At 52.0% G+C, this 11,318-nt stretch overlaps 1 non-coding gene across 1 annotated transcript; it reads left to right on the top strand.

The window, feature by feature from the left end:
* Nucleotides 1-5,578: 5,578 nt before the first annotated feature.
* Nucleotides 5,579-5,650, top strand: trnac-gca (transfer RNA cysteine (anticodon GCA)). Its single transcript has one exon. It is a non-coding gene; the product is annotated as a tRNA-Cys (tRNA).
* Nucleotides 5,651-11,318: the final 5,668 nt, after the last annotated feature.

The raw sequence follows: 11,318 nt of genomic DNA, 5'->3' as shown, positions 1-11,318 counted from the left end.
TCCAGCGTGGTGTCTGAGGAACAAGATGGCGGCGCCCGTGGGCCGCACGTGGCCCTAGGATACGGGGGTGGCGGTGACTACTGGCCGCCTGGGGCCAGAGGAGAAGTTCGCTGCGGCAGTCCGCAGTCGCCGCTGGAGACCCCGGCCACCGCTCGTGCCTGGCCGACCCCCTCAAAATGGCCCTTCTTGCTGCACCCTTTGCAGGTGGATGTGCGGGCCGGGCAGTGCTGGCGGGAGTGCTTTGCCTGCCCGTAGAAGAAACAGCGGGGCACATCGGAGTTGGCGGGCAGCCTTACCGCGCAGGCCTGCGGGGATACGGGGAAGGTCGATGGGGCTGCCGCTGCGGGATTCCATGCTACCCAGGGGGCCGCCGCGCAGTCGGGCAGGTAGGATTGTGCGTTCCTGGAGGCAACGTCCATGGACCCTGCCAGGGCCCGTGCCTCCCTAGGTCCCAGGGTGTCTTTCTCTAAAAGACGCTGGCGGATCTCTGAGGAGCTCATACATGCTACGAAGGCATCCCGGACTAGGAGTTCCGTGTGCTCGCTCCCCGAAACTTGCGCGCAGCCACAGCTTCTGCCCAGCATCAGTAGCGCGCAGTAGAACTCCTCCAAAGGTTCCCCGGGGCTTTGCCGTCTTGTTGCAAGCAGGTGACATGAGTAGACCTGATTTACTGGGAGGATATAATGTCGTTTTAAATGTTTGATTGCTGCATCAAAGTCTTCCGCCTCCTCGATGAGGGTGTAGATCCAGGGCTTACCCTGGAGTGCAGGAGATGCAGTTTCTGCTCCCCCGAGGGTGTGCCTCCAGCCGTCTCAAGGTAGCCGTTGAAACACGCCAGCCAGTGCTTGAAAATCGCCGCCGAGTTCTCCGCGTGGGGGCTGAGTTGCAGACACTCCGGCTTGATTCGGAGATCCATCCTTTCAACTTAAGTTGTAGTCTATTAAATTGATGCACGATCAATAAATATTAAAACGAGGTTGTAGCATAACTTAAGGCTTTAATAGACTAAAACTGTTCCCCAGCAGCTTAGGTACAGAATGAGGGCTGCTGGGACGGCACCGGTTCTTATACCCCGCCTATCAGGGCAGAGCTACATACTATACAGCCAATGGTAAACCCCTAGGCTTAACCAATGGAACTTCAGCCTCTCGGGTACTGCAATACCTGATAATACCACAATGCCTTTGCGTGACGCAAATCCGCTCCCATGCCGACCCTTCCCCCACCACCCACTTCCTAATCATTGCTATATTCGCCGCCCAGTAGTAGTTGCAGAAGTTCGGCACCGCCAACCCACCCTCCTCCCTACTGCGTCCAACAACATTTTCTTCACTCGCGGGGTTTTATTCGCCCATACAAAGCCCAAAATAATCTTGTTTACCCCTTGAAAAAGGCCTTAGGGATGAAGATGGGGAGGCACTGGAAGACAAACAAAAATCTGGGGAGGACCGTCATTTTCACGGTCTGTACCCTCCCCGCCAGTGATAGCGGGAGCATATCCCATCTTTTAAAGTCCACTTCCACTTGCTCTACCAGCCGGGTTAGGTTGAGTCTGTGTAATGCCTCCCATTTCTGAGCCAACTGTATTCCCAGGTAGCGAAAGCTCCTCTCTACCATCCTGAGCGGCAGCTCCTTCAGTCTCCTGTCTTGTCCCCTTGCCTGGATCACGAACAATTCACTTATTCCCATGCTCAATTTATACCCCGAAAACCTGCCAAATTCCCCCAAGATCTGCATAACCTCCCCCATCCACTCCTCCGGGTCCGAGATGTACAACAGCAGATCATCCGCGTACAGCGAAACCAAGTGTCCTGCCCCCCCCCCCGAACCAGCCCCTGCTAATTCCTTGACACTCTCAGCGCCAAGGCCAACGGCTCTATAGCCAAAGCGAACAGCAACGGGGAGAGGGGGCACCCCTGCCTCGTCCCTCGGTGTAGCTTAAAGTACCCCGACCTCAGCCGGTTCGTGCACACACTCGCTACCGGCGCCTGGTAGAGCAATCGCACCCAGTTAATAAAGCCCTCGCCAAACCCAAACCTGCCCAGCGTCTCCCACAGATACTCCCACTCCACCAGATCAAAAGCCTTCTCCGCGTCCATCGCTACCACCACCTCCGCCTCCTCTCCTTCTGAGGGCATCATAATTACATTTAAAAGCCTCCGGATGTTAGCATTGAGCTGGCTGACCTTAACAAATCCAGTTTGGTCCTCCCCTATCACCCCCGGGACACAGTCTTCTATCCTAGTGGCCAAAATCTTAGCCAGCAGCTTGGCATCTAAGTTCAGAAGCAAAATCGGCCTATATGACCCACATTGCTCCGGGTCCTTCTCTTGTTTAAGAATGAGTGAAATCGAAGCCTGCGACATCATTGGGGCGGGGGGGAGGATCCCCCTCTCTCTAGCCTCATTAAAAGTCCTCACCAGCAGTGGGCACAACATCTCTGAGAACTTCTTATAAAATTCTACTGGGTAACCGTCTGGCCCTGGAGCCTTGCCCGACTACATGCCCTCCAGTCATTTAACAATTTCCTCTGCCTCAATCGGGGCCCCCAGCTCCTCGACCAGGTCCTCCTCCACCCTCGGAAACCTCAACTGATCCAGGAACTGCCTCATCCCTTCTACTCCAGCCGGGGGTTCCGACTCATATAATTTGCTATAAAATTCTTTAAAAACGTTGTTGTTCAACGCCCCCCCCCACCCCCCCCCCCCGGGTCCAAGACCATGTTACCCTCCCTATTCCTTACTCTCCCAATCTCCCTGGCCACCTCTCTCTTCCTAAGATGGTGCGCCAGCATCCTGCTCTCCTTTTCCCCGTATTCATAGACCGCCCCCCTTACCCTCCTCAACTGCTCCACCGCTCTCCCGAGGTCAACAACTCAAACTCCGCTTGTAGCTTCCGACGCTCCCTCAGGAGCCCAGCGTCTGGGGCCTCCGCATATCTCCTATCCACTCGAAGTATTTCCTCCACTAATCTCTCCCTCTCTGCTCGTTCCACCTTTTCACTATGGGACCAAATCGAAATTAGTTCCACTCTTACAACTGCCTTCAGAGCCTCCCAAACAGCCGCTGCTGATACCTCTCCCTTATCATTTGTTTCCAAGTAATTCAGATATAATATAGTGTTAATGAACCAATTTGAAGTAACTATCGGAGTCAGACTACAATCTCTCTGAATCGGATAGTCCACACAACCAGTAATGTCACTGGACTTGTCATCCATAGGCCTAGGCGGATGCTCTGAGATATGGGGGTTCAAATTCCATCCCAGCAGCTGGTAGAATCTAGATTCAATCTGAAATATAAAGCTTAGCAATAATCTGTTCACTGACACCCAGTTTGGGTTCCGTCAAGACCACTCAACTTTTGGTTCAGACATGGACAAAAGAGCAAATCTTCAGAGGTGAGGTGAGAGTGACTGCTCTTGACAGCATTTAACCAAGTGTGACATTTAACCAAGTGGGGGGCAGCACGGTAGCCTTGTGGATAGCACAATTGCTTCACAGCTCCAGGGTCCCAGGTTCAATTCCGGCTTGGGTCACTGTCTGTGTGGAGTCTGCACGTCCTCCCCGTGTGTGCGTGGGTTTCCTCCGGGTGCTCCGGTTTCCTCCCACAGTCCAAAGATGTGCAGGTTAGGTGGATTGGCCATGCTAAATTGCCCTTAGTGTCCAAAATTGCCCTTAGTGTTGGGTGGGGTTACTGGGTTATGGGGATAGGGTGGAGGTGTTGACTTTGGGTAGGGTGCTCTTTCCAAGAGCCGGTGCAGACTCGATGGGCCGAATGGTCTCCTTCTGCACTGTAAATTCTATGATAATCTATGACATCAAGGCGCCTAGCAAAACTGGAGTCAATGGGAGTCAGGGGAAACACTCTCCACTGGTTGGAGTCCCATCTGGCACGAAGGAAGATGGTGGTGGTTGTTGGATGTCAATCATCACAGCTCCAGGACATCATGTTAGAATAAATGTCCTCAGAAAAATAAACCTTTTGAAATGCACTCCCAGCTTTCTCAATTTAAACGGGAGGCTTCTCACTGTATCTGGCCCCATTGATCTCGAACAGCTTGTGCACTTCTATTGATGTCTTTAATAATTTTAAATACTTCATCTGATCCCCTCTAAGCCGCTTAAACTAATCCAAACTTATGAACTAATGTCTGTCTCAGATTGGGCATGATCTTTGTTGCCTGCCCTTAAAGTCACAATGAACTTCTTGTATTGGGAAGTAAAAATGATACACAAAACTCCGGATGAGGTTAAATTCCATTCTCTGCCCACATCTAGTTGTATTTAGCAGAGTGGGCTAAATAGCTGGCTTGTAAAAGAGACCAAGGCCAGCAGCGTGGGTTCAATTCCTGTACCAGTTTCCCTGAACACATGCCGGAATGTGGCGACTAGGGGCTTTTCACAGTAACTTCATTTGAAGCCTACTTGTGACAATAAGTGATTTTCATTTCATTTCACACTAAGGCAAACCTTTGTCTGTCACCATTGATAGTAATTGCCAGAACAGATCGCTAGTCTGTCACCAAAGGTTTGTAGCTTGAGGAGAGCCACATAAAGCATAGCTGACCAGGACTCTCTCTCCCTCTTATCAGCAGCCACTGGCGTGTTGGCAACATTTGCAGGTTGACACCTAACCTGTTGACCACATTATGAATGCACCTTCTTCCGCCATCAAGTCCTGGGATGTGACACAAACTCGGAGCTTCTGTCACAAGCAGGGATGCTAACCATTGAGCCACAAGACCAATGAGGTCAAAGTAAGATCCTATTGTGGCCTTCATATTATACTGAGCTTCCTTGAAATTCAACTTCAATCCCTCTTCACTTTAGCTATTGCCTCATGATAAAGCGCTTGAACCTTTATGGAGAAGTAATGACCTCTGCCAAACCTCTCTCCTTCCTGGTCATTTTTTATATATACCCGCTCACATTATACTTCAAATTCTGTGTGCATAACTGCACATTTATCTACATTTAACAGAGTTACCCAATTTTGGACCCACATTATCTATTCAAAAGAGGCAGTGATTAATTTCCTCCTTCAGCTACTTCACATTTTACTGCCACCTGCAATTACCAACTGTATTTATCTCCTGTACAAAATCATTAACTGACATAGTTAACAGCAAGGAATCCAACACAGAAACCTGGTGACCAACACTGGACCCAATACTAAACCCACCAGTGACAATCCCCGAATGGAAAGTTACCCTGCTCAAAGTCACCATTTTAATACTGGCTAATTTCTAATCTGGATTTGTTTAATGTCACGTGTACAGAGGTACAGTGAAAAGTATTTTTCTGCGAGCAGCTCAAACAGACCATTTAGTGCATGGAAAGAAAAGAAAAGAAAAAGAAAATATATAAAAGGGCAACACAAGGTCCACAATGTAAATTCACTCTGCCCTTTCTCCATTCACCCGATAATGATTAACCTTCAGCACAATCTGTCATGAGGGAGTTTATCAAAAGCCTTTCAGAAATCCAAGTAGCTTTTTGATCTTCCAGAGCCAACACCCTTGTGACGGCGTTGAATAACTGAATCAGATTTTTCTAAGGTGACATCAGGCAAGAGTCGGAGGTATAGCTCAGTGGTAGAGAATTTGACTGCAAATCAAGAGGCCCCGGGTTCAAATCCAGGTGCTCCCTTGAAGTGATTTTTCGATGATGGGCCAAAATAGCCTCTTTCTCCACCTTTCTGATGCTTACCATCATGTGTCATCTCATTATAGGGCATAGTTCCTTTACAATTGTCCCCTCATGGAGACAACAGAAAGGAATGTACATTTGGCAGTGGAACAGTGGTTAGCACTACTGCCTCACAGCTCCAGAGATATGGGGTGGGTTTCTCCGTCCCGCCGTGCCAGATTTCTGGTTCAGCATGCCGTTGGGATTCTCCGTTTCACTGGCTGGAGCAACCCCACGCCATCGGGAAACCCCCGGCTGCCGGTAAAACGGAGAATCCTGCCGGCGGAAAATTCAGCCATGGTTTCCATTCCAGCCTCAGGATAGTGTGCGGAATTTGTACTGTCTAACTGTGTCTGTGTGGGTTTCCTCCAGGTACTCTGGTTCCCACCCACAGCCAAAGATGTGCAGATTAGGTGGATTGGCCAAGCTAAATTGCCCTTAGTGTCCAAAAAGGTTAGGTGGGGTTACTGTTGATGGGTTACGGGGAAAGGGTGGAGGTCGGGTGCTCTTTCCAAGGGATGGTGCAGACTCGATGGGCTGAATGGCCTCCTTTTGTACTATAAATTTTATGACCTCTATGTTATGAAACCATTTTGGCAATCGTTGATCAAGCCCAGGTGATTAAGAGCATCCAGAAAGATCAGATCTATTAAACTCTGAACCACATGCCATCCATATGCAGGTCACAGGGATCCTTCAGTCTCTCTTACAGCAGCCAATGTTAACAGCGGTCCATCCCCAAGGTAACGCAAGCCCTTTGAGGAACATGTGCAGTATAATTTAGACAATAGGCAGGTTCAAACATTATTTGATGTTGATTTAAATATTCATGAGCATGAAGTTATTTAATGGCACCTTTTCATCACATTGTGCATCACTGTTTCTTTTTAGGGGAGTGAGAGCTTAATACCTATTTGTCATTACAATGATGATATTGAAGATTGGTAAATTAAAGAATTTCAGGGTCTTAACATCAATTCACGTGTTTTTGGAGACAAAGATTTTCATGACATGAGTTTCAGGAAGATGCTGCCCATTTAATAATTTCTAAACAATCATGCAGAACATTACTCATACAGATGTTGAATTAAATATACTACAGTGGAATAGGATACTGGTAAACTCACAGACCCACTATAATAATCTCACCAAGGCCACTCTTCCAACACCATGGGCGGGATTCTCCACTCCCGCGACGAAGTGGCCGCGCCGTCGTGAACACCGTCGAGGTTCATGACGGCGCGAAACGGCCCCGACCCCGACCGATTCAGGCCCTGACAATGGGCTAGGATCGGGGCCGCGTCATCTACATGCGCCAGGCCTTGTTGCCCGCGTAAAGGCGGTGCCGCATAGATGACGCGGCCAGCGCCGCATAACTGGCGTCATCCGCGCATGCGTGGTTGCCGTCCTCTCTAAGTCCACCCTGCAAGAAGATGGCGGACGGATCTTGCGGGGCCGCGGAAGGAAGGAGGTCCTCCTTCAGAGAGGACGGCCCGACGATCGGTGGGCACCGACCATGGGCTACCCCACATTTGAGGTACCCCCAGGTGCAGGATCCCCCCTCGCACCCCCACAAGCAGCCCCCCCAGCGTTCGCGCGCTGTTCCCGACGGCAGCGACCAGGTGTGGACGGCGCCGGGGGGAACCCGCCGTTTTGGCCTGGCCGCTCGGCCCATCCGGGCCTGAGAATAGCGGGGGTACCGGAGAATCGCCATTTTGGGTGTCTCTGGCGATTCTCCGGCCTGCGGCCCACGGAACTCGACCGGGCCATTCCCGCCGCTTGGGAGAATCGCGGGAGGGCGTTGGACCGGCGTCCCGGGAAATTTTGGCAGCCCGGGCAATTCTCCCAACCGGCGCGGGAGTGGAGAATCTTGCCCCATATCCTTTTATTTACACAACAGAAAAGGCTGCAGCTGCAGCTTACAATGCACAAATCAAAGTCCAGGGACCTACAGAACATCGGCCCGGTTGAAGCAGTTTGTTTCCCACTGGACCAGCTCTCACCCGCTCAGTAGGGAAGTTCATACTCCATAAAGCCCAAGGGGAGATCTATTGATGATTCCCTGTGGCCATCGTGGCCACTGTCATGATATTCAGGTAAACATCATAGCACATACATACATACATACTGATGGACAGATCAACGGACCAATCAACACACACAACACGACAGCCAATCACAGGCAAGAGCATACACAGTACAAAACAGGGAACATGACACTTCCTGAGGACTCGAGCAGGAGACAGCTCAGGGCACAGAGCTCATTACAAGCCACTCAGACATCCACCATGTGCTGAGTGCCACTACAAGATAGAATTAGGAATAGGTCCACAGAATCAAGGGTCATGATCGAACCTCAGTAAACAGTTTACCAGTGTAAATAGATGTTTGAAATAAAACTGCGTTGTACCATTCGCAACCGTGTTGGTTCGTCTGTGTAGCAGAGTACCCAACACTTCATAGTACCAGGAGTGACTTTGGTACCTACCTACAAGTCCTCCGGAATCTGCCATCCGGTGCCATGGACACCGTCAACACACCGCAGCCGCTGCAAGTCGCTGGAAACCTCGGTGTTAATTGGAAGCTGTTCAAACAGCTCTTCCAGCTCTTTCTGGAAGCCAACGAAAAGGAGAGCGCCTCGGACACCAGAGAGATCGCCATCCTCCTCACCACGGCAGGTCAACACGCCATCCATGTCTACAACTCCCTGGTGTTCGCGGAAGGCGAGGACAAGACCAAATACAAGACGGTCCTTTTCAAGCTCGACCAACACTTCAACATCGAGGTCAACGAGAGCTTTGAGAGGTATCTCTTCCAGCAGCGCCTGCAAGGTAAGGATGAGCCCTTTCAGTCATTCCTTACGCATCTTCGTATCCTAGCGCAGTCCTGAGGTTACAACACCACCTCCGATTCCATGATTCGGGACCAGATCGTTTTTGGGCTCAACTCGGGTACCCTATGCCAGCAGCTCTTAAAAATAAAAGGTCTCACCTTAGCCTCCGCAATCGAAGCCTGTGTCCTGCACAAAAACGCGACTAGCTGCTATACCCAATTTCAGGCGGCCGAATCGGCGTGGCAGGGGTCCTACGCAGCCGGATCGGTGAGGCAGGCGCCCTACGAGGCTGGACGGGTCCAGGCGATCGAGTTCCTCCCGGCCCGCGGCCCGGATGAGGACGGCCATTTCGCGCGCTTTTCGAGGCCTCCTGCGCTTGAGCGCGCCAAAAACTACGGCAACACTGAGGGACGTGATGCACAGGCGCGCTCGACGCAAGACCGAACTGCGCATGCGCAGTGGCGCAACGAACGCCGTGACGTCACGACGTGTGGCAACTGTAGAGCCGCACATTTAAAGCGGCAATGACCCGCAAGAACCCGAAAATGCCTACGCTGTGGCAAGGTGGGCCACTACGCTGCTTACTGTCAAGCAGCTCAACCTGTCAATCTTCCACAACGCCGACAACCTTGCAGGGATGTGCGGACCATTCAGCCTCCTTATTACGAATCGTGCCAAGACGATATCCAGACCAGTGACACAGACGACCGGTAGGCCTTCCGTGTTGCGGTCATTGATGGGAACTGAATGTCTCCAGCCAGGACCCACCAGCCGGTGCAAGTTAACACCATCAATCCGGGTGATGAGTGGTGTGCCACCCTGATGGTCAACCGATCACTGATAACTTTCCGCCTGGACACTGGCGCCTCCGCCAACCTCATAGCATGGTCAGTCTTCTACGCCATGAAGGTCAGACCACCAATTCGGCCGTCCTGTTGCAGGATGGTCGACTACAACGGGAACGTTATCCCGGCTATGGGATCCTGCCAGCTCCAGTTGACACACAACATACACACGGCCTCACTCTCATTCGAGATAGTCGGATCATCGAAGGACTCCCTGCTAGGCGCACAGGCATGCAAGGCTCTCCACCTTGTGCAACGGGTCCACTCTCTCTCTCCAGACGGCACATCTGACTTCCCGGATGCAGAGTTCAGCGCACAGCTCCAATCGCTCCTCGCCCACAACCAGGAGGCATTCGAGGGCATGGGAACACTGCCCTACACCGACAGAATTCGGCTCAAACCGGACGTCACCCCGGTCATTCACGCACCTCGCAGGGTCGCAGCGCCACTCAAAGACCGCCTCAAGCAGCAGCTGCAGGATCTCCAGGACCAAGGGGTCCTATCCCGAGTCACGGAGCCCACACCATGGGTCAGCTCCATGGTGTGTGTCAAGAAGCCCTCCGGCGAGCTCCGAATCTGCATTGATCCAAAAGACCTCAACAACAACATAATGAGGGAATACTACCCCATACCCAAACGGGAAGAGATCACGAGCGAAATGGCCCGGGCTAAAATCTTCACGAAACTGGATGCCTCAAAGGGTTTTTGGCAGATCCAACCGGATCCGTCCAGCCGAAAGCTGTGCACCTTCAACACCCCTTTCGGCAGGTTCTGCTACAACCGAATGACATTTAGCATCATCTCAGCATCCGAGGTCTTTCATAGGATCATGGAGCAGACGATGGAAGGCATCGAAGGGGTGCGCGTCTACGTGGACGACGTCATCATCTGGTCCACCACACCACAGGAACACATCTATCGTCTCCAGCGCGTCTTTGCGCGCATACGTGAAAGCGGCCTGCGCCTCAACCGACCCAAGTGTTCTTTCGGCCAAACCGAGCTGAAGTTCCTGGGGGACCACATTTCCCGGTCAGGGGTCCGTCCGGATGCAGACAAGGTGAGCGCCATTACAGCCATGCCGCAGCCGGCGGACAAGAAAGCAGTGCTACGCTCCCTAGGCATGGTCAACTTCCTGGGGAAGTTCATTCCCAACCTTGCCTCCCACACGACAGCTCTGCGCCACATCGCCAAGAAGTCCACGGAGTTCCAGTCGCTACACGCACACCAGCAGGAATGGGAGGAGCTCAAACTTAAGCTCACCACAGCACCGGTATTGGCGTTTTTCGACACATCTCGTGAGACTAAAATCTCGACTGATGCCAGCCAGTCCGGCATTGGGGCAGTGCTCCTGCAGCGGGATGACACTGCGTCATGGGCCCTGGTCGCCTATGCCTCGCTGGCCATGACCCCCACAGAACAGCGCTACGCGCAGATCGAAAAGGAGTGCCTGGCCATGCTAACCGGGATAGACAAGTTCCATGACTATGTGTATGGTCTCCCCTGGTTTACCGTTGAGACTGACCACCGCCCCCTGGTCAGCATCATAAATAAGGACCTGAACGAGATGACCCCTCGCCTCCAGCACATCCTACATAAACTTAGGAGGTATGACTTCCAACTGGTCTACACCCTGGGTAAGGACCTTATCATTGCGGATGCCCTATCTAGAGCAGTGAGCACACCGCCAGATTCGGAGGGGTTCGTCTGTCAGGTCGAGGGGCAGGTGGCTTTCACATCGGCAAATCTGCCAGCTGACGATTCGAGTCTGGCGCGTATTCGCCGAGAGACTGCGGCTGAACCCCCTTCTACAACGTGTGATGCGCCACATGACGGGAGGGTGGCTCAAAGGGCAGTGCCCACAGTTCTACAATGTCCGAGATGACTTGGCCGTCATTGACGGTGTCCTTCTAAAGCTGGACCGGATTGTGATTCCGCACAGCATGCACAAACT

The sequence above is a fragment of the Scyliorhinus torazame genome, chromosome 19, assembly GCF_047496885.1.
Source record: "Scyliorhinus torazame isolate Kashiwa2021f chromosome 19, sScyTor2.1, whole genome shotgun sequence".
Classification (NCBI taxonomy): domain Eukaryota; kingdom Metazoa; phylum Chordata; class Chondrichthyes; order Carcharhiniformes; family Scyliorhinidae; genus Scyliorhinus; species Scyliorhinus torazame.
Note: the sequence above shows the minus strand (reverse complement) of the source record. Positions and strands in the feature narration are given on the sequence as shown.